General features: G+C 45.0%; 1 protein-coding gene and 1 non-coding gene across 11 annotated transcripts in view; one reads left to right on the forward strand and one right to left on the reverse strand.

Annotated features, from left to right (window-relative positions):
• Nucleotides 1-21,554, reverse strand: part of ATXN7L1 (ataxin 7 like 1) — a 260,215-nt gene that overhangs the window by 80,198 nt on the left and 158,463 nt on the right. The window lies entirely within an intron of this gene.
• Nucleotides 12,677-12,749, forward strand: TRNAG-UCC (transfer RNA glycine (anticodon UCC)). The gene has a single exon. It is a non-coding gene; the product is annotated as a tRNA-Gly (tRNA).

Below are 21,554 nucleotides of genomic sequence, written 5' to 3' on the forward strand. Positions count from 1 at the left end.
TCCTTTGGCTATCTGGATAAACATTCTGAACATTAAAAAATGGGCTAGTGTTGGTGAAACTTGTGATTTCGTATAACGAATGCTAGAAATGGGTTCTTACTGGTGTTCAGGGTATGAAGCCTGGCAAAAAACGTTTAGTGACATCCCCGCCCTTGCGTAAACAGGGTCCTGGAGGCTGCCCTGAGTGCAGCTGTCACAGCAGGAAGGTTGATGCCAGCATGAAACTGACACGGGGAAACAGTCCTGTCTCTGGACTCCTTCTGCAGCTGCCTTGAGCGAATCTTTTCTCTGAGGTAGAGCTGGAACAGCCCAACAGAGAGAGGGCTGGGACTTCACCAAGTTCACCAAACAGGTTGGTCAAACTGTTTTCTCCCTACTTGATAAACATTTGTTTGATAGCTGTCTGTCTCTGCAGCAGACTTCAGTCTAACACTTTGCATTCATTACCACCTGGTGGTGAGGTTGTGGGAGTAGAAGCTAAGCTTCACCACCTCAGCCTTCTACAGGGGCAACTGTTGCATGGCCAAACCGGCTCAGGTCAGTCCAAACAAGCTGCTAGTGGAGGTTCACACAAGTTTCAGCGCAGGATCCCTAAATACCTGGTCCTCTTCACCAGATTAGGAGCTTCCTGAAAGCAAAGACCAGGTGTGTCTTGTTCACTATTCCAGTCCTTAGCCTCACACAGTGCCTGCTCATAGAAAGTGTGTGATGGGGGACTTTCTCGGTAGTCTAGGGGATAAGACTCTGTGCTCCCAGTGCAGGGAACCCGGGGTTCGATCTTTGGTTGGGGAACCAAGATCTCACCTGCTGCAATTAGAGAAGCTTGCATGCCACAACTAGAGACACCTGTGTGCTACAATGAAGATGCAATGCAGCCAAAAAATAAAAATAAAGAAGTGTGTGACGGATATTTATCCACTGAATAAATAAATGAATAGAAATTCTGTCATTTCTAGCATCTATTTTACTAGCTCTAAGCTGGGGCTGTTCTTTATTCCACGAATGACAACTAATCCTCAAAAACCATAATCTACTGCTTGCCCTGGGTTAAGGTAATACTTTAAAAAGCAATAAATAAACTAGTGGTAAAAACCACTGGGATTACATTAATCCTCACAGAAAATGTGATGAGATTGGTATTATTAACCCAGCGTTCAGATGAGGAAATCAAAGTCCAGAGAGGTCAAAACTTGAGTTAGTAAAGTCAGACCTGAACTCAGGTCTGTCTGACTCCAAGTAGTCACTGCTACCCAGAGCTGGCCATCACCCAGTTCTGCAAGGTTTTTTTTTTTTTTTTTTCTTCTTTACTTTTCTCTCCCTTTTCTTTTTCTTTTTAAACCTACTTTTATTCTACTTACTTTATGTCATCCCATTGAACACACATCTTTTTGGCACTTCACCTTATTTTATTAAAAGTTTCTTCTTGGGGAAAAAGCTGAATGGATGCTGGGATATATGAACCAGCTTTCCGGTTCTTCTGCTTTTAATTATTTTGATTGACACGTGGCACTGAGGGGCTGTCGAACGGCCTCTCCTGTCTTTGAGCTACAGCAGAATCTATCTCAGCTCCCCTGGTCTCCAGGGATCCCAGGTGCTAGGCTCATCCCTCCCCCTGTGGCACCGTGCCCCCCAGCCACTGGACCACTGACAGACTTTGTTGCTTGTCTCCGGGAGTTGGCGCACAGCGTTCCCCCCCTGGAATGCTTGTCCACCCTTCTGTTCTTCCCCTTGGCTAACTCTGTGGGGTTTTTTTTTTTTTTCAAGACCCAGTTCAAACATGGCCACATTTGGGATACACTGGAGTGCCCAGTCACCCTGTATCCCTGCCAGGTCTCACAGGAGTCCCTCCTCCATGCTCCCGGCACGCTGCCCACACCTGGCACCTGGCACCTGGCTCTCGAACCACTGACAGACCCGCCTCCCTCTTCCACTGCGCCAGAAAAAGCCAAGAAGTCAGGACCTTGCCTTAGTACTGGCCTGCAGCAGGCACTCAAAGTGTGTTAGATAATGAATGGATAAATCAGGAAATAATTAGCCAACCCACAGTGAAGCACGAGAAAACACAGGGATCAGCGGGCCACCAGTTTCCAGAGGTCCGAAGGCTAGCTAACTTTAATTACCTCTCTTAGCCAGTGGGCTCAAAAATCATTTTTGAAGCCTAAGGGAATGACGGTGGGTTTATGAGAGGCAATAGACCATTTAACTCTGAGTGCTCAATTCCTTTGCCTGTTACAGAATAAAACCTCTGAAAAGATTTTCCCACTGCAGCCAGATCCCACTCTCTGATGCTGGGCCAGCCACTGGCCTCCTGTCGGGGGTTTGGGGTGATCTGACAGCACCCACATGACAGGCTGCACTGGCAGCTCACGAGGCTCTCGCTGGCTCCGCGCGCCCATCTAAGCCAAGAAGTTAGCAGGTCCCAGATGCAGGCCAACACAGGTTGAGCCAACCGTAGGACTTCAGCCTAATGAAATAAACTATTGCCAGCATAGCATGACCCTTCAGAATGTAATGCCTTCTGACCGCACTGTGTAGATAAAAATAAGTTAGTAATTTCCTCCCACTCAACTCTTGGGCACAAACCAAGAAATCTGCAGTGTGGCTCTTCTGATGCTACTGTACAACTGCAAATATTTAGGCGTCTCTGAATTCTTATCAGTGTTTATCAGCAGGGATGCACCTGGCATTTTCGGTGGGACAAGTCCTCCCTGGGTGGAATTGTCCCAGGCACTGCAGAGGATTTAGCACCTCTGATCCAAGCAATGATAACGACACAGTTCCGAGCATTCCTAGGGCTGAGAGGAACTGTGAGTACTGGGATTCCCTGTGTTCTTAGCTTTCATTCACTTTGCAGGAGGAGAGTCTTGGAAGGGACTGCAGAGTCCACCCAAACCAAGGATGGGTGCGGACAAGGACCAGGGAGTCAGAGCACCTGAAAACAGGGGATACTCAGACCACAGCCTGTCTGCAGGAGAAAGCGGAAGTCCTGAGAGTGAGGAGGATGCCTGGGGGCCCTGAATGAAGAAGTCGGGGTGGTGAGGGAGTTGGCCTCACAGAACCGACAGATGGGAGTTTGAACAGAGGTTAAAAGAGTGCAAAAGGGACAAAGGGAGTCAGGGAAAGCCTGGGCAACAGCTCTGAACCCCAGCTGCACTCACTGTCCTCCTCTCAGCTTGCAGGGGCGGGCAAAACAAAGGGACCAAGAAGGCCACTGATTCTGGACAGCCCTAAGGGGTGGAAGATCTCACGTACCAGCTAGCTCTCCTCCCTTGCCTAGCCTTAACAGAGCACTGGCAACAACAGTGCCCCTGTCACTGTCACCATCGCCACCGTGTCACACCCTGCAAATGGGACCCACTGCGGAGTGACCTTCAAGGGCATCTCGACCACAAAAGGGGAAAAGTTCTACAGCCAGCCAGGGAGAAAGCTCGGCCAAGGTGCCGGGCAGAGGAGCCAGGGACACAAGACCCAGTGCCAACTGCGCCCATTTAACAGCTATACGGTCAACAGCCCTAGCAGGGTGGCAACGGCAATGCTGCCGAGAAGCTACTTATTCCTCTGTCTTATCTTTCTCACTTGTTTTAAATTTACTTTATCTCGCTCTGTTGTTTGCAACTTTGCAAGCAGCCCTAAATCCTTTTGCAACAAGGCTGGGTATAAATAAATAAATCGGAGAAATAAAATACCAGCTGCATTGTCAGCGCCACCAGACTGGGCATGAAGTGTCTGTCTGGGCTCTGATCTAGAAGCCAGGAGGCACTCTGTAAAAGTGGTGCAGGGTGGAGGGGAAAACTCCATGGCACGTGCTAGGGATGCTGGCCTGGACTTTGGAGCCTGGGTCCTGCCCTGTCCCTGCATCGAGGAGTCACAGAGCCTCCTGCTACCATCTTGGCCTCAGAGTCCTCATCTTTAAAATGAGGGATCTGACTCAGTGATTTCAAAAGTCCCTTTATGCCCAAGCACTGCGACTCTAAGCAGCATCCACATCTGGCTCTATTCTTTCCCGATACACTCACTGCCTCTTCTCCAAGTGGAGTAGGGCAATCAGGGCTCCTTCCGGAAGAGTTTCTGTGTGTGATGACAAATGTCAGTTGTACTGGTCACCTGCTGTGTTTTTTCCCATAGTCATGTACGGATGTGAGAGCTGGACTGTAAAGAAGGCTGAGAGCCAAAGAACTGATGTTTTTGAATTCTGGTTTTGGAGAAAACTCTTGAGAGACCCTTGGACTGTAAGGAGATCAAACTAGTCCATCCTAAAGGAAATCAACCCTGAATATTCATTGGAAGGACTGATGCTGAAGCTGAAGCCCCAAAATTTTGGCTATCTGACATGAACAGTCAATTCACTGGAAAAGACCCTGATGCTAGGAAAGATTGAGGGCAGGAGGACAAGGCAGAAGCAGAGGATGAAATGGTTGGATGGTATCATCGACTCAATGGACATAAGTCTGAACAAACTCTGGGATACAGTGAAGGACAGGGAAGCCTGGTATGTTGCAGTCCATGGGATTGCACAGAATTGGACATGACTGAGCTAGATAGGATATTCAAAAGCAGAGACATTACTTTGCTAGCAAAGGTCCGTCTAGTCAAGGCTATGGTTTTTCCAGTGGTCATGAATGGATGTGAAAGTTGGACTGTGAAGAAAGCTGAGTGCCAAAGAATTGATCCTTTTGAACTGTGGTGTTGGAGAAGACTCTTGAGAGTCCTTTGGACTGCAAGAGGATCCAACCAGTCAATCCTAAAAGAAATCAGTCCTGACTATTCATTGGAAGGACTGATACTGAAGCTGAAACTCCAATACTTTGGCCACTTCATGCGAAGAGTTGACTCATTAGAAAAGACTCTGATGCTGGGAGGGATTGGGGGCAGGAGGAGAAGGGGACGACAGAGGGTGAGATGGCTGGATGGCATCACCGACTCAATGGACGTGAGTCTGAGTGAACTCCGGGAGATGGTGATGGACAGGGAGGCCTGGCCTGCTGCAGTCCATTGGGTCGCAAAGAGTCGGACATGACTGAGCGACTGAACTGAACTGACCTGAGCAAATGAACAATGACGACAACAACTGGTCACCTGAAGAAATAACTGGTCACTCCAAAGAGACTAATGCCCCATGAAAAGGAACTGAGGTACTACTCATTTGAGGGTGTGGAAAGCCGGGCTTTCACTGGAAAATTTAATGACCAGTTTTCCCAGTGTAAAAATGGGATAAAAATAACTGGTTTTTATCTCCACCCACTGATTGGGTAGTAAGTTTCCTCCTTTTAAATAAGTTCTGTTATGGAAGGTAATACCGTATCTGTTTGGACAGTATCTGTGGCTGCTACAAAAACCATTATTGACAATCAAAAGAATATTAATAAGCATAAGCCCAGGAAATGGCAGGCACTGCTAACGTTTTCAGAGATTCTTCTTGTAGCCGTCCATTCAAGATGTCAGCCTTGTTTTAAGGTACCTAGTCTCACAAACGGAAAGTCATCATCCCTACTTGTACAGAGAATGGCTTAGGACATCTGCTGCTCTTAGGGAACCGAGTTCAAACTGTCAGGGTCCTATGTGAGTGCTTCTCAAGCCGTAGGGGGTCTTGTTAAAATACAGATTCTGATTCCGTAGGTCAGTGCATTAGTCATGCCTTTTTATTTTTCTATATTTCTGATGTTCTGACATCTTAAGGGCTTGCCGATGCTGGCTGGTCAATTTCTAGAGACAGGAAAGGCCTCACCTGCAAGTGCAGTTTTAGTATGCAAACTGACAAATCCAAAGCTCCCTCCTCTCTCCTCTCACAACCAACTCCTACCCTCCAGGCCACTGTTCCCCTGCCCTAATCACCCCAGGGTCAGGTACCAGACTGGAGGCAGCCCCTGCACCCCAGAGCCTGCTTCAATTATTCAGTCTAGCCAGTCGTAATCTTCTTACTCTGCTTCACCTGTTCCTTTCCATGGAAACTAAAATAAAGGCCCTTGCTCATGTTTTCCCCACAACCTCTGCCTCCTGACTGACCCAGGTGCTTCCCCACGTGGCCCTGTGTGACATAGCATGCCACGGCTCTTGGGGACTTTGAATAACAAAATGCCTTTTCAGTGGCAATTATCTCCTGATCTGTTGGCCTTACCATATCTGAATCATAATAAAACGGACATCTTCAAACAGACAGGGATGCGGCCTGGTGATGCTGATGTGGCTGACCCAGGAACCACACTTAGTGCAGGAAAGCTCTAAATTACTGTGTTCCTGTCACAGAACAGGGTGCTGCAGCTGGACTCTGAGGGGAATGACTGCACTGTACACATGTCTGACTGCTCCAGAGCCCAAGGTGCTAGAGGAATGAAATGGACGGAGTGGCTGAAGCAACCACAGAGGAGAGCCTGAGGACAAGCGCAAGTGCTTCTGTCTTCCTTTCCAAATGATATGAGATCATGGAGCATCCTAGATAGAAATTTAATAAACAGCTGCAATGGAAAGGAAGCAGAAACTGAGGCCCTTAAACTGTAGCAGGCACAGTGGCCATAAGGGCGACTCAGGGCTCAAGGGCGGAAGAGGACTCCAGAGGGCCAACAGCACATGCTAACTGCATGCTATCCATGTTGTCTGATGCGGGCCCTGGAGGTCACGTGTACATCCTCAGGACACCTGTCAGGAGGTCCCAGAGGCCTTCTAGGGTAAGCCCTGGGATCCGAGTGACTTACTGGTCCCCACAACAAGAAACTATCCAGGTACACATTAACCCTTCCGCCCAGAGGCAAATGAGGGCTCTGCAGACCTCCCCTCCCCCAGGGAGACTTGGGGCTTACAGAAGAGACCTGGATAGGATCTCACACCTTTTGACTCAAAGGCCGCAGCACTTCCCTTCATCCCAGGACTTTGTGGCTCCATGTGCTACTAATAAAAGCAAATCCTGATTAAGAACTATTGATTGTAAGTACTTCACATGGCTTATCTCATCTAATCCTCACAACTCTAAGAAGTAGCAGCCATTTAAATCCTTATTTTCAAGATGAGTAAGCAAGTCCAGAGAGAGTAAGGAGCTTGCCCAAGCCACCTTCTAACTGGCAGGATCAGAACTTAAATCCAAATTCTGCACCCAGAAGCCTTTGCCTGCCTCCATACTGAGGGCAGCATTATTCCAGGTGGAGGCCTCGGGTGTGTGCCCTAAGCATCAGCACCACTGACAGCAAACCGCCTCACAGACCCTAGATCTGCACTTTACGAGCTCTCCGGGCCAATCTGCTACATGCCGAAGTCTAAGAAGCCTGTGTCAGAAGCAAACCTGATGGAAACTTATTTCCCAGCCCAGGCTGATAGTAATATCACAAGTGAAACTCTAACTATAGATTTCTCGGCTTAGCCCAATGCTCCATGAGCCAGCCTGGCATGCCAGAAGGAATAGGCATGGGTTCAAAACCTGGCTCCAGCAGCAGGTGTCAGTTTGGAAACTTTGGACAAATAACAATTTCTCTAAGGCTCCTTTATTCCTCACGTGGAGAATGGAATGTACCTGGGTGAGATAACTAGATAAAGTACACCGCCCCGTATCTAAACCCAGGAAATTCTCAGTGATGGGCAGCCCCAGTGGTTCCTCAGAGCTTCCCAATCTTCTAAAGTGTATGTCCTTTTGCATCATGCTTTACAGTAGTATGGCTCCGCTGGTAGCTCAGCTGGTAAAGAATCTGCCTGCAATGCCGGAGACCCTGGTTTTATTTCTGGGTCAGGAAGATGTACTGGAGAAGGGATAGGCTACCCACTCCAGTATTCTTGGGCTTCCTTTTGTGGCTAAGCTGATAAAGAATCCACCTGCAAGGCAGGAGACCTGGGTTCGATCCCTGGGTTGGGAAGCTCCCCTGGAGAAGGGAAAGGCTACCCACACCAGTATTCTGGCCTGGAGAATTCCATGGACTGTATAGTCCATGGGGTCACAAAGAGTCGGACAAGACCGAGCTACCTTCACTTTCACTTTTGGGGCTTCCCTGATAGCTCAGTGGGTAAAAGAATCTGCCTGCAATGCTGGAGACCACGGTTTGATTCCTGGGTCAGGAAGACCCCCTCGAGAAGGGATAGGCTACCCATTCCAGTATTCTTGGGCTTCCTTTGTGGCTAAGCTGGGAAAGAATCTGCCTGCAATGCAGGAGACCTGGGTTCAATCCCTGGGTTGGGAAGATCCCATGGACAAGGGAAAGGCTACCCACTGCAGTATTCTGGCCTGGAGAATTCCATGGACTGTATAGTCCATGGGGTTGCAAAGAGTCAGACACGACTGAGCAACTTTCACTTTACAAAAGTATGAATGCTCAGTCCCTTTGGTGACCAAACTGAGACCAGTTTTCAGAAAGATTAAGGATAACGGAATCCTTAATCTTGATCTTAATCTTGGGTGCTATGGTCTTGGATAACTAGAGAGGTGAGCTATCTAAACAATGCCTAAAGGCATTACATTAACACCCACGTGGAGCCCAGGTTCCCAATATTGTTGAGGGTTCTAATCCCAAGGGTGGCGGGGAAGGAAGTGCTCCCTTGAGAATGGCAGAAATTCACATTTAAGCACTGGCCCTGTTTCATCTCCATTACCTGACTAACCTGGCATCCCAGAAGGAAGTCACCACTGGCATGTCTATCAGAAAACAGACACAAATCCATATCCCCGAGGTGGAGCAGATATAATGGTGGCAAAAAAAAACCAAGCTCCAAGCACAGACCAAATACTGCAATGGTGACCCCAGTCCTTTCTGGGCCAAAGCAGCCATCTCCAGCCCTGTAGCCCTCATATCTCTGCTGGGGCTGGGGCATCCCAACCAGACACTAGCAGGCTTAAGGCACAGGTAAGGAAAAGGGATCCCTCCTTTCCCCAAAAAGGAGGAAGGAGAAAAAAAAAGAAAGGATGTGGGAGAGGAAGAAGGGAGCCTCAGGGAACAATGACACCATCCCTAAACCACCATGAAGCACGCCTTTCAGTTAGGAGAAGGAGATACAAGCAGAATGTAAACGTTTTTTATTTTAAAGATAAAGAATAATAATAATAGCTCCATTACATAAATTAAAATCCCACTGTGACATGTAAGTAGTTAGCCTTCATATTCTCAATGAATGGGTCCAGGTGGCAAAATGAAAACCTGGGCAGACCTCATTTTTTCCTTATTCCCTTCAGGATTTGGGGATCTTTATGAAGGTAGTTACTCTGCTTTGCATGGGAGCTCAACTCTTTTCTGATCCTTTTAGATTTTGGTCCAGAAAAAATCCAAACTCTTAAAACTCCAAAATCAAAGTAGGTTCTCAGGAACCTTAACTCTGGCACAGCTATCAAGTTATCCATTCTTTAAGACAAAAAAATCTAATTATATAAGCTATGAGTATGTAATAAGGAATTCAGAAAATTCAGGTATGAATGCAGAAGAAAATAAAAATTACCCATAATTACTACATTTTTGGTTTAAAGATATGTGTACATGCATTTTTTTTTTAAAATATGACTGTACTGAGCACTTTATATTGTGTTGGCCAAAAACATCATTTGGGTTTTTCCGTAAAATCTATTGGGCTTCCCTGTTAAATGCTCTTTTTCTCCTATCATGAAATTTCTTTGTCATGAAATATTAAAAAATATTTTTAGAGGTCTACTTCATAGTCTAACAGCCTTTACTGTTTGACATTCCTACTGGTTCCAATTTTTTGCTATTATAGATAATTCTGTAGTGAATGTCCTTTAAATAAGTGCTTATATACATTTCCATATATATATATATATGTTTTCATATAAATTCCTAGAAGAAAAAATTTTAATTGCAGGCCCTTGATACATGCAGTCAGATGCCTGGCAGAAAGGGAGCCCCTACTTACATATCCACCAGCTCCAAAGAGTCTGTTTCCTTTCTTTATCACTAACACTGGGTACTATTAATTTATCAACTTTTGCCATTTTTATAAGTGAAAAACATTGGTTTAATATTTATCAGTGAGGTTGAACATTTTTCATGCTTGGTCACATGAATTTGTTTTTATGAACTGCATATTCATACCCATTCTTTAGTATATGTCTTTTGTCATTAATCTCTAAGGTTTTTTATAATAGAATATAAGTAACTGAAAATTAGGAGTTGAAAATGATAATTTTTTCTTTGTAAGTTTTAAAACCATGAAATGGTTAATGTCATCATGCATTAAAAATCTTTTCATGATGAAGGGAAGGACATGGGGGGAGGTAAAGATTAAATCTGATAAATTCTTTGTTACCCAAGCTGATCCCACAACTCTCATTTTGAAACTTCTCCCTTTCCCAGGTAGCTCAGCTAGTAAAGAATCTGCCCGAGATGCAGGAGACCCGGTTTGATTCCTGGGTCAGGAAGTTCCCCTGGAGAAGGGATAGGCTACCCACTCCAGTATTCTTGGGCTTCCCTGGTGGCTCAGATGGTAAAGAATTGGCCTACAATGCAGGAGACCTGGATTCGATCCCTGGGTTTGGAAGATCCCCTGGAGGAGGGCATAGCAATCTACTCCAGTATTCTTGCCTGGAGAATCCCCATGGACAGAGGAGCCTGGCGGGCTACACTCCATGGGGTTGCAAAGAGTCGGACACAGCTGAGCAATTAAGCACAGCACCCCTTTTAAAACAATAGCAGCAACAACAAAGCACCAGACATAGATACAATGACAAGGTGACCTCTTAGAATGAGTCCTGTCCCTAAGCTAGGTAGCCCCCATGCTCTCCCAGGTAATCTGTAGCAGGACGCCACTCACAGGGAAGAACATTCATGTGGGCACCTACCCACACGGGTCCAGCTCGAGCGCCCACGGGAAGTGCGGTACATTTTGCAGAGGTTCTTGTTTGGATTAGAGACAGAAAGTCTGTGGCCCAGATTCTGGGTTCCTGTGTGCCACCTGGCATGTGCTAAGTGATCAGAAAAACCCACAGAAACTGGAATCCGCCTCCACCCTCTGGGCGGACAGGACTGAAGAAGATTTAAGGAAGCTACAACACTGTGCGCTCGACTCACTGTTCCAAAGAGGCAGGGCCTCAGTCACCTTCTGGTGTGGTTGCTGAGGGCACCCCAGCGAGGCAGAGCACAGACCTGTAAACTCTGGAATCTCCCAGGCAAGGAAATACCTCTTCACACAGTTTGCATTTCAACAGCTGACAGCAGGAGGAGAAAATGTGGCCAGCCAGGTTGGGAGGGTGGAGGGTGACAGCTGATGGGAGGTGAGCAACCACCTTGCACTTGGGGCAAACCCAGGGCACTCAGTGCAGGGCAGGTATTCAGGTTGGATGCTTACCATTCACAGGGGCTCTGAGTTTGCCAAGGCATGTGTCCAGGCTCTGACTGTTCAAAAATAGAACAGGAAGTCCAGAGCAGAAGGAAGGCTGTAGCACAGGAATGCGAATGGGGAGAAAGGGTTGGTCTTGCGGGAGGGTCTCCAGATTGAGCGAAGCAGCACCAGCTCCAGGTATGAAAGACATCACAGACAGATGATGAATGGAGGCCAGGAATGAGGTTGCCTACAGCGTTTCCATATTACCTCCAGCTTTCAGAATGAGCGAGACTATAACACAGAGCAAGCTATAACAGTCGCCAGGCCATGAGCACTCCCCACTATGACAGAGAGATTCTTCTTTTCTTTGGCAATCAGTAGTTGAAGGACAGATTAGTGAAAGGAAGCTCAGCAAAGACAAAAAGGAGTGGCTAGCTAGGGAGAATGACATTTTGGCCTTTTTGGAATTCATTCCCCCACCCCATCCCATTTCTTCTTCCACTAACAGATCTTGATTTTGCTCTGAGGAACACCCTTCTCCCACATTCAGTCCATGAGCACCCATGGCGGGTAGACCCTCCCCCACCTCTGAAGACCTGAGAGGCTCCCTCCAAGGACATGGGTAGTTTTTACAGTCATTAATCCAGGCAACTGTGAAGGCCTTGTAGGTTAAAGAGCTTCCACATACAAAATTGCTACCCGGGGCTGTGGGTTGTTCTAGTTTCCTAAACTCAGGCACCACCTTGTCTCTTGGTTCCCTAGGTTAGGATTCAAAAGCGCCCCATGGCAATAACTGAACCCTAGAGAAGGGAGCTAGGAACATTCTTTGTAAGCATCTTCGCTGCATTTTCACTGCAGAACTAATTGGCCGTAAGGCAATCTTGCCTTAGAAGATAGAATAATTGGATGACAGTTTAGTCTGACAGTTTGGTTTCACTTCTCCACTGATGCAGGACTCCTATTCTTATATTGCATAAATCTTAGCTCTCATAATGGTCTATACAGTGAACAGTAGACATGTGGTCCTAAAATGGTGAATGAGAAGCACTATGTATATTGACTCAATAGAAAATACGGTGATAAAACTTATGGGAAAAGTGTGAAATAACAGAGGGCAAACCTGACTGCAGACTACTAGAAAATGATAACATATCAGTTTGCAAATCCTCGAGTGATTTGAAGGCACAGAGTCTAAGCCACGTTTCCCATAGAACCCTGGAACGTCTGTCAAGGGACAAGTGACAATACACCAAGAATACACAATGGTGGGAGGTTTTCACAAGGCAACACTGAGCTTAGTTACCAATGTGCATCCTAGTATATGGAAACTGACACCTTGCTCAATGAAGGAAGAAATTACAGTGAAACAGAAAAAAATGTGATGCTGAGTGAGGAGAATAATCAACAACAACCAAGTATAAAATACTGTTAAGGGACTTCCCTGGTGGTCCAGTGGCTAAGACTCTGCACTTCCACTGCAGGGGGCCCGGGTTTGATCCCTGGTCAGGGAACTAAATTCCACATGCTGCAACTAAGAATTCATATGCCACAAATAAAGATCCAGAGAGCTGCAACTATGGCCTGGCACAACTAAATAAATGAATATTAAAATAAAATAAAGTGAATGAAAGACTTGGAAGACAAGCGCTTATGTACAACCCGCAAAATAAAATCAGTTACTTGCGCAATATTGCCATGAATCTGCTGCTGCTGCTGCTAAGTCACTTCAGTCGTGTCCGACCCTGTGTGATCCCACAGACGGCAGCCCACCAGGCTCCCCCGTCCCTGGGATTCTCCAGGCAAGAACACTGGAGTGGGTTGCCATTGCCTTCTCCAATGCATGAAAGTGAAAAGTGAAAGTGAAGTCGCTCAGTCGTGTCTGACTCTTAGCGACCCCATGGACTGCAGCCCACCAGGCTCCTCCATCCATGGGATTTTCCAGGCAAGAGTACTGGAGTGGGGTGCCATTGCCTTCTCCATGCCATGAAAATGTATTCAGGGATTTCCCTGGTGGTATGGTGGATAAGAATCTGCCTGCCAATGCAAAGGACACGGATTCCATTCCTGATCTGTGAGGTTTCCACATGCCTTGGACCAACTAAGCTCACGCACCACAGACGGTGAGCCCACGCTCTAGAGCTCGCGAGGTGCAACTTCTGAGCCCACCTCTTCAACTATTGAAGCCTGAGTGCCTAGAGCCTGTTCTCCACAACAAGAGAAGCCACCACAATGAGAAATCCATGCACCACAACTAGAGAGCAGCTCCCCACTTGGCACAACTAGAGAAAAGCCTGCATAGCAATGAAGACCCAGTGCAGCCAAAGGTAAATAAAGAAAAAAAAAAGTATCGAAATAGTTTGTATTTCACAATAAAGACTTTAATTTGTTTCTGTTTGTTAATTCTCATTTTTTGTTTCACTATGTTTTTTTTAATGTTTCGCTTTTAGTTTCTGTTATTTAATATTGCTATCACAGCCAATGAGTTATGCAGTGAAAATGTTTGCAATGAAAATGCCTGTGGCAAACAAAGATGTCTACAGCCAAGATGCTTATGGCCAAAACAGACACACCAGAGAGGTAGCCCAGGGCTTCTGCTCAACCTGGAGCAGGAGCAGGTACAGTGGATACTGGTCAGGGGTCCAGACCTTCTCAGAAAGGGCGACTAAGTCTAGGAACGATTAGACTACATTTTGGGCAAATCTGATATGTATTTAAATCAGGGGTATACCTGGAACTTTTGGTGGAGATGGGAAGAGTTAGGATTTGGCAGCTTCACAGACAAAGGACAAACTAAAAACCCACAAGTGACAGAAAAGCCAATTACATAAGGAGTGCACAGTGCTTTTGAAGTAGATTTCTGCTTTTCAGCAAGCAGTAGTGAACAGAGAGAGCCATCATAAAAGGTCTGGCCAAGATTATGCTCAAAGACTGGGCTGCCAGGGAGACTAGGAAAGGAGCCCCTCTTGAACTGTGTCCCAAATTCTGGAGTCTCCCAAAAGCCAGGGTGACTGGATAACCTCTTAAATGTCCTCTGGCCCTACAACTACCAAAGCTGAAATGTAGTTGAATTAAGAATTGAATTCTTAAGCCATAAGAAACCTGGAGGTATGAGCTGGAATCTGAAACCTGGAATCCCCTTCTTTAAATAGCCTGAACACCACTCAGGAAGCCTGATATCTTGATCTTGGTACAGCCCTTGGACCACAGTTCCTTCTCTGGGTAGTTATCCACAGTGCAGGTGGTTAATTAACATATGCAGAGTGCAGACTTGAATGGGTACAGTCAACACAGCCCTTTTCTGAGTTAGCATCCAGGCACCTTCTCTTTGCCTCAGAGGAGCCAGGGTCTTTCAGGCATCCATTGGGCAGTCCCAGGGCGCTGTCCACCTGTCCGACAGAGCCAAAGCCATCTCTGGTGAGGCTGCCATGGGCAGCCCTGCTTCTCTCTGCTTGGGCAAAGCCACTTGTTTCACTTCCTCCCTGTGGCCTCTTTATTCTCTTGGGACCTTGGGCTACGGAAACTTTTCCTTCATACACATGGCTTCTCTGTCCAGGCTCTGACCCTGCAGAAATCCTCAGCAAGGAGACCCTTTACCCACCCAATAGCATGCACAGCAACGACCACAACAACCCAAGCCTCTGGGTGCTGAATGGCAGGGCCAGGATGTGGCTTCAGAAAGTAGTAGCCTCCCTGCCCCATTCTTTATCTGGCCTCTGGGCAGTGGGTTGGCCCCGGTGAGAGAGGAGACACCCACACGTGCCCTGGGTAACATTCATCATACAGATGTAGTCACTTCATAGTGACTTCAAAATGCATTTTAATCCAGCCACGGACACTGGACTATCCTCAAACACTAGGAAGGCAGAGGTGGAAGACGGAGAGAGCAAGACAGTGCATGCATACGCCTGCGCATGCACACATATGTGGGGTTGAGTCTATATTAAGAAGATACGGAACTACTTCCTGTTTTCCAGCATTGTGGCCCCAAGTCTTGATACTCTTGTTCATTGGCTGCGTGAAATGGGGTATATAATTTTGTGTTGGGGTTTCTGTGAAACAGGGGGCTAAGGCTTGGAGTTACACAAACCTGGGTGTGAATCCTGATCCTGCCACTTGCCAGCTGTCTTACTGCAAGTTCCGTTACTCCCTGTGCCTCAGTTTCCTCATCGACACGCTGGGAGTAATGAGCTTCGGCAAAGCTCTGCTGTGACTGCCAAATATGTTGACATACACAGGGCACTCAGAAAATCTCTGGGCACACAGTACATATCCGATAAATATTTCATATTATTATTCAACAAGTGGCAAATAGCATTATTATAGACAAAATGGGGTGGGAAACTGAACTAAATCAAACCTCAGTGCTTTTGCAGCTCTAAATCCCACAATTTTATGATTTTTTTTTAAATGGAAGAGCCAATGGATCTTTTGAAGGAAAACACCATTCAAAGGGAAAGAGGCCACAGAGAACCTAGGACCGTGCTGCCCACCCAAGTCCTGGACCTTGTATATGCAAGCCTACATGTTTTGCTTTGTGGCAAAGCCCGTGTGTTTCAAGTTGGCACAAACTGGGACGGCCCCCAGCACTGTAGCCTCCTCCCTGTGAACACTGCAGAGTGAGGAGGTCAAGACTCTTTCTGTTTGGCCTGTTTGTAGATTCTAGCTCCGCCTTCAAGCTGCAGCTCCATTATGCTGAACTGTTTAGCTGGGCCGTGAGGTCAGAACTAATGGGCTTCATGTGTCCGTTCCACCACTGAGCTATTCTATCGGCCGCCAAAAGAGTACTTCAGTGGCCATGTGGACACAAAATCTCTTAGAACTAATAAATTTAGTAACATTCAGGATCAATACACAAAAACCTGTTGTGTTTCTAGACACTAATAATACACTATCAGAAAGAGAAATTAATAAAACAATTCCATTGACAAATTGCATCTAAATGAATAAAAAATCTAGGGATAAATTAACCAAGGAAGAGTAAGACTTAAATATTGAAAAGAACAAGACTTAAGTGAAAGAAATGGAAGAAAATGCAAATAAATAGATATTCCATGTTCCTGGACCGGAAGAATTCATATTGTTAAAATGTCCATACTGAGCCCATGTGCTGCAACTCCTGAAGCCTACGTGCCCCAGAGTTCATGCTCCACAACACGAGAAGCCACTGCAACTCGAGGGTAGCCTCGGCTTGCCGCAACTAGATAAAAGCCCATGAGGCAACAAAGACTAGGCACAGCCAAAAATAAATAACATAAACAAAATTATAAAGAAAATGTCCATACCAGGACTTCTTTGGTGGTCAGTGGCTAGGACTTCATGCTCCCAAAGTAGGGTGCCAGGGTTTGATCCTTGGTCAGGGAACTAGATCCCACATGCTGCAACTAAGAGATCACATGCCACAACTAAGATCCTGAAAGCTGCAACAAAGATAGAAGATCTTGTGTGCTGCAACTAAAACCCAGCACAGCCAAATAAATAAATACAATAAAAACATCCATACCACCCAAAACAATCTATCTTGCCTGGAAAATTCCATTGACAGAGGAGCCTGGCGGGCTAAGCCCACGGGGTTGCAAAGAGTCAGACACAACTGAGTGACTGAACATGAAAAGTAATCTACAGATTCAATGCAATCCATATCAAAATACAATGGCATTACAGAAACAGAACAGATAGTCCTAAAATTTGTATAAAACCAGAAAAGAAGCTGAATAGCCAAACTAACCTTGAGAAGGAAGAACGAAGAGGGGAGGCACCATGCGCATTAATTTTAAACTGTAATACAAAGCTATAGTAATAAAAGCAGTGTGGTATTAGTATAAAAATCACATAGCTCAATGGAACATAATAGAGAGCCTAGAAATAAATCCATGCATATATAGTCAACTAATTTATAACAACGGGGCCAAGGATACACAATAGGAAATAGATAGTCTCTTTAATAAATGGTGTTGGGGTGCTTCCCTGGTGGCTCAGTGGTAAAGAATCCACCTACCAATGCATTAGACACAGGTTTAATCCCTGGTCCAAGAAGATTCCCACATGCTGTGGGGCAACTAAGCCTGTGTGTCACAACTGTTGAGCCTGTGCTCTAGATCCCAGGAGCCACAGCTACTGAAGTCCACACCCTAGAGCTAGTCCTCTGCAGCAAGGGAAGCCATAGCAATGAGAAGGCCTGGAAGCACAACTAGAGAGCAGCCACCACTTGCGGTAACTAGAGAAAAACCCTCACAGCAATGAAGACCCAGCACAGCCAAAAGTAAGTAAGTACTGGTCTTGGGACAACTAGACAGCGATATGCAAAAGAATGAAATGGGACCACATCTTACACCATCTACAAAAACCAACTCAAATGGATTAAAGATTTGAATGTTATTCCTGACACCACAGAACCTGTAGAAGAAAATACAGGCAGTGAGCTCCTTGACATAGCTTTTGGAGATGATTTTTTTCAATCTGACACCAAAAGCAAAAGCAACAAAGGCAAAAATAAACAAATGGGACCACATCAATCTAAAAAAGTTTTCTACAAGCAAAGGAAATAATCAAGAGAATTAAAAGGCAACTTGCTGAATGGGGAAAATATTTTCAAATCTTATGCATACGATAATGGGTTAATGTCCAAAATATATTAAGAACGCATACAACCCAATAGCAGAAAAACACATAATCTGGTTACAAAATGGACAGAGGATCTGAACAGACATTTTTCAAAAGAAGACATACATATGGGCAACAGGTACATGAAAGGATGCTCTACCTCATTTACCACCAGTGAAATGCAAATTAAAATCATAATGCGATATCATATCTGTTAGAATGACTGTTATCAAAAAGATAACAAATAACAAGTGTTGGTGAGGATGTGGAGATGCAGCCACCAAAGAAAATAGTATGGAGGTGCCTCAAAAAATTAAAAATAGAACTACCACATGATCCAGTAATTCTAATTCTGGGTATTTATCTGAATAAAACAAAAACACTAACTTGAAAAGATACAAGCACACTTCCCTGCAGCATTATTTACAATAGCTAAGATATGGAAACAACTTTCAGTATCCATCAATGGATAAATGGATAAAGACACTGTAGTGTGTATATTTACACACACACACACACACACACACACACACGTAACAGAATACTATTCAGCATAAAAAAGAATGAGGGATTTCCCTGGTAGTCCAGAGGTCAAAAATTTGTCTTGCAATGCAGGGAACATAGGTTTGACCCTTGGTTGGGGAACTAGGATCCCACATGCCATGGGGCAACCAAGTCCACAGGCTGCAACTAGAGAGTCTTTTTTTTTTAATTTTAAAAAGAATGAAATCTTGCTATCTGCAACAACATGGATGGACCTTGAGGGCATTATGCTCAGTGAAATAAATCAAAGAGAAATACCATATGATTTCTCTATGTAAGGGACTAAATATAAATATGTATATACACATATACCTCAAACTCATAAATACAGAAAACAGAGGCAAGGGGTAGGATAAATGGGTCAATTGTTTTGGATTTTTTTTTTTAAGTCAAAAAAAATTTAAAAAGATTTAAAAAAAAATTGTCCCATTGGCATTTGACTTTGTTGCAAAGGCAGGAGGAACAGGAGAAGCAGTACTTGCCAAATAGGCTAGATTTTGGAAGTGAAAGTCAGTGCTCAATGAGGGACTGGGTTTTTCTTTGATGGGAACAGAATATCTGGGTTTAAAACCTCCTTTTCCAAGAGAACCAAAAGACAGGGTGTATTAGTTTTCTACTGCTGGCACAAAGTACCACAAATTTTGTGTGGTAAACTGTGTCTTAAAGCAACAGGAATTTATTCTTTCCTAGCTCAACTGGCCAGAGTTCCGAAAGCAAACTACCGGCAGGGTTGGTTCCCTAAGGAAAATCTGAGGGAGAACCTATTCCCTGTCTCTCCATTTGCGGTGTCACCTGCCCCACTTAATCTCTTGCCTCTGGGTTCACATGGCCTTCTTCCCTGTGTGCCCCTTTCCAAACCTTTCTCTCCTTTCTCTTGAGTTTACTGCCCACCTTAACCTCATCTTAACTCAATTATTTTTGCAGATGTTATTTCCAAATCAGGTCACGTTCATAGGCAGGGGGTGGGTAGGGTTTGCACTTATGTTTTAGGGTGCACAGTTCAGTCCACTACACAGGACAAACCAGATCCAGAATACAGTGTTGAGGAGAAAAGAAAGAGAGTTTACTGTTTGATCTTTGATCAAACAAGAGAAATCTCCTTTGCTCTGAGAAAAGCTAGGAAAGATTTCTAAGTGGAAACAGCCAGATCCTGTTCATCTCTGCCTTCCCCACTCTGGAGTCAGTTGTGGCAAATTACAGGACTATTGGGAGAATAAGCACCTAATAATTAGTGCACAATGAAAGATGCCCCATAAACCTTAAGGAAAAATCGGATTGAATCCTTCCTCATCTCATCCTCAGATGGCATCATCTCTGCCTTCCCACGGTTGATAAGTTGTGTGAGTGCATCCTCTCTGGAGCAATCTGCTCTTTGAATGCCATGCACATACCTGGTTCTGATTAATCAGAATGGGAACATGGTGAGCAACTTTTTAATTTAATTTTTCCATTTCTGATGAACTGGCAGCACAGCACGTTATTAGCTTGCACACATCCATCCTAACTCCCAATCATCCGGGAAATAATTCCAGGAGCACAAAGAAGGCTGTGAGAGTGCCGCTGGGAGGGATGCACATCTGGCACATGCAGAAGGATTGAATCCACTGCTCACATTATTTTGGGATGCTTAACACACCCCCAGTCTTGCAGGCAGCGCAGAAAGTGTCTCATTTGCCATTTAGCAGAAGCAAATCAAGACGGGGCTGAGGGTCAGTGTAACAGCTGGCGAAGCTACTGTGAGGAAGCCCATGGCAGCGGCATGCCACCCTCACCTCTGTCCCCTCCATGCCAGGCTTCTTGCCTGGTGTCTGACATACACTCAATCAAACAGGAAAGGAAGCTTCAGAGACGCAGTGGTTACCTCTGCAGAGGCATTCTGGGTGTTTCCAATCTGCCTGAATAACTGGAAGGCAAAAAGACATCCCAGTGCCTGTGATGGCTGAATGAATAAACTCATGAACTTCCTACTCATCAGGAGCCTGTGAGAGGCCAGGAAGAATCTCACCTGGTATCTGCTATCGTGGTCCTTCTGTGACTGTGGCATTCCAGGCCCCTGTAAGCAAATGAGGAGCTCCTGCAGATTCATACAACTGCTGCAGCGTCTGTTTAGAATCAGTGTCTGAGAGTGGATAGACCACTCTACCACACTGCCCCTCTTCTAATAAATTAACTATTAACATTTTAGAAATGATTGAAATCATCACAGCATGAGGTTCTTTTAAATAACACACAATAGGTCTTACCCCATAGTTACTACTCTCCAGGGAGAAACATTAAGACAAATTAAAAACTAGCAATTGAATCCTCTTCTCTCTCCTCTCAGTCACATAATATAGAACAAGATTTTTTTTTTCTAGTTTGAATATGCTGATGGGTAATTTGACAGGAGCTGTTACAATTAAAATGTGCATTTCTATGCCCCAGCAATTCCTGGGGAAACACTGCATATGTACAAGACTGTTCCTGCAGCATAGCTGGTAACAGTAGGAGGAAAACCCCAGGATTGTAATCAACGTGTCCATTCTATGCAATGAAATTCACAAGGCACAAAGCCATACACAGACTTGAAAGACAACCAAGATGAATCGTCTGGAGAATATCCAGTTGCAGAAGTCATGTATGATACCATTTATGTTCAAACATATATAGCAATATTAGTCATTTTCTATCAGTATATATATATGCAGCTACAAGTCCAAGAGAAAAGCATGCACAGACACGTCACATCTCAGATGAAGAAAAGCGTTTACCACTAGCAGAGGAATTGGGCTTGGAAGAGTATTAAAGGGGACTTTAACTTGTATTAATGTATTACTTATATAATGTGAAAATTACTCAAAAAAAAAAAACCCTGGGAAAATAAGAAAGTATGATTGGACTATTTTGTTTCTCATGGTGATTTTTCTCTATAAATTTATTATCTAAAATAAGTTGACTTATTATCTGAGATAAAATGTAAATTAAAAAGTGTGCCCTTCAGGTCTTAGGAAGGAATGCAGATGGTGACGAGAGTCTAACTGTATTATAAATATATAAAACCACCCCACTGAAGAGGCCCGGGGAGAAGTGCTAGCCTAAGTAGCTTTGGAAATGAATGGAATCTGTAAGACTAAAGGAACACCAGCACTGCACTCTCACTGACAAAGCTGTTTCCCATGGAGACCTTTGTACAG

The sequence above is a fragment of the Ovis aries genome, chromosome 4 (assembly GCF_016772045.2).
Source record: "Ovis aries strain OAR_USU_Benz2616 breed Rambouillet chromosome 4, ARS-UI_Ramb_v3.0, whole genome shotgun sequence".
NCBI lineage: Eukaryota > Metazoa > Chordata > Mammalia > Artiodactyla > Bovidae > Ovis > Ovis aries.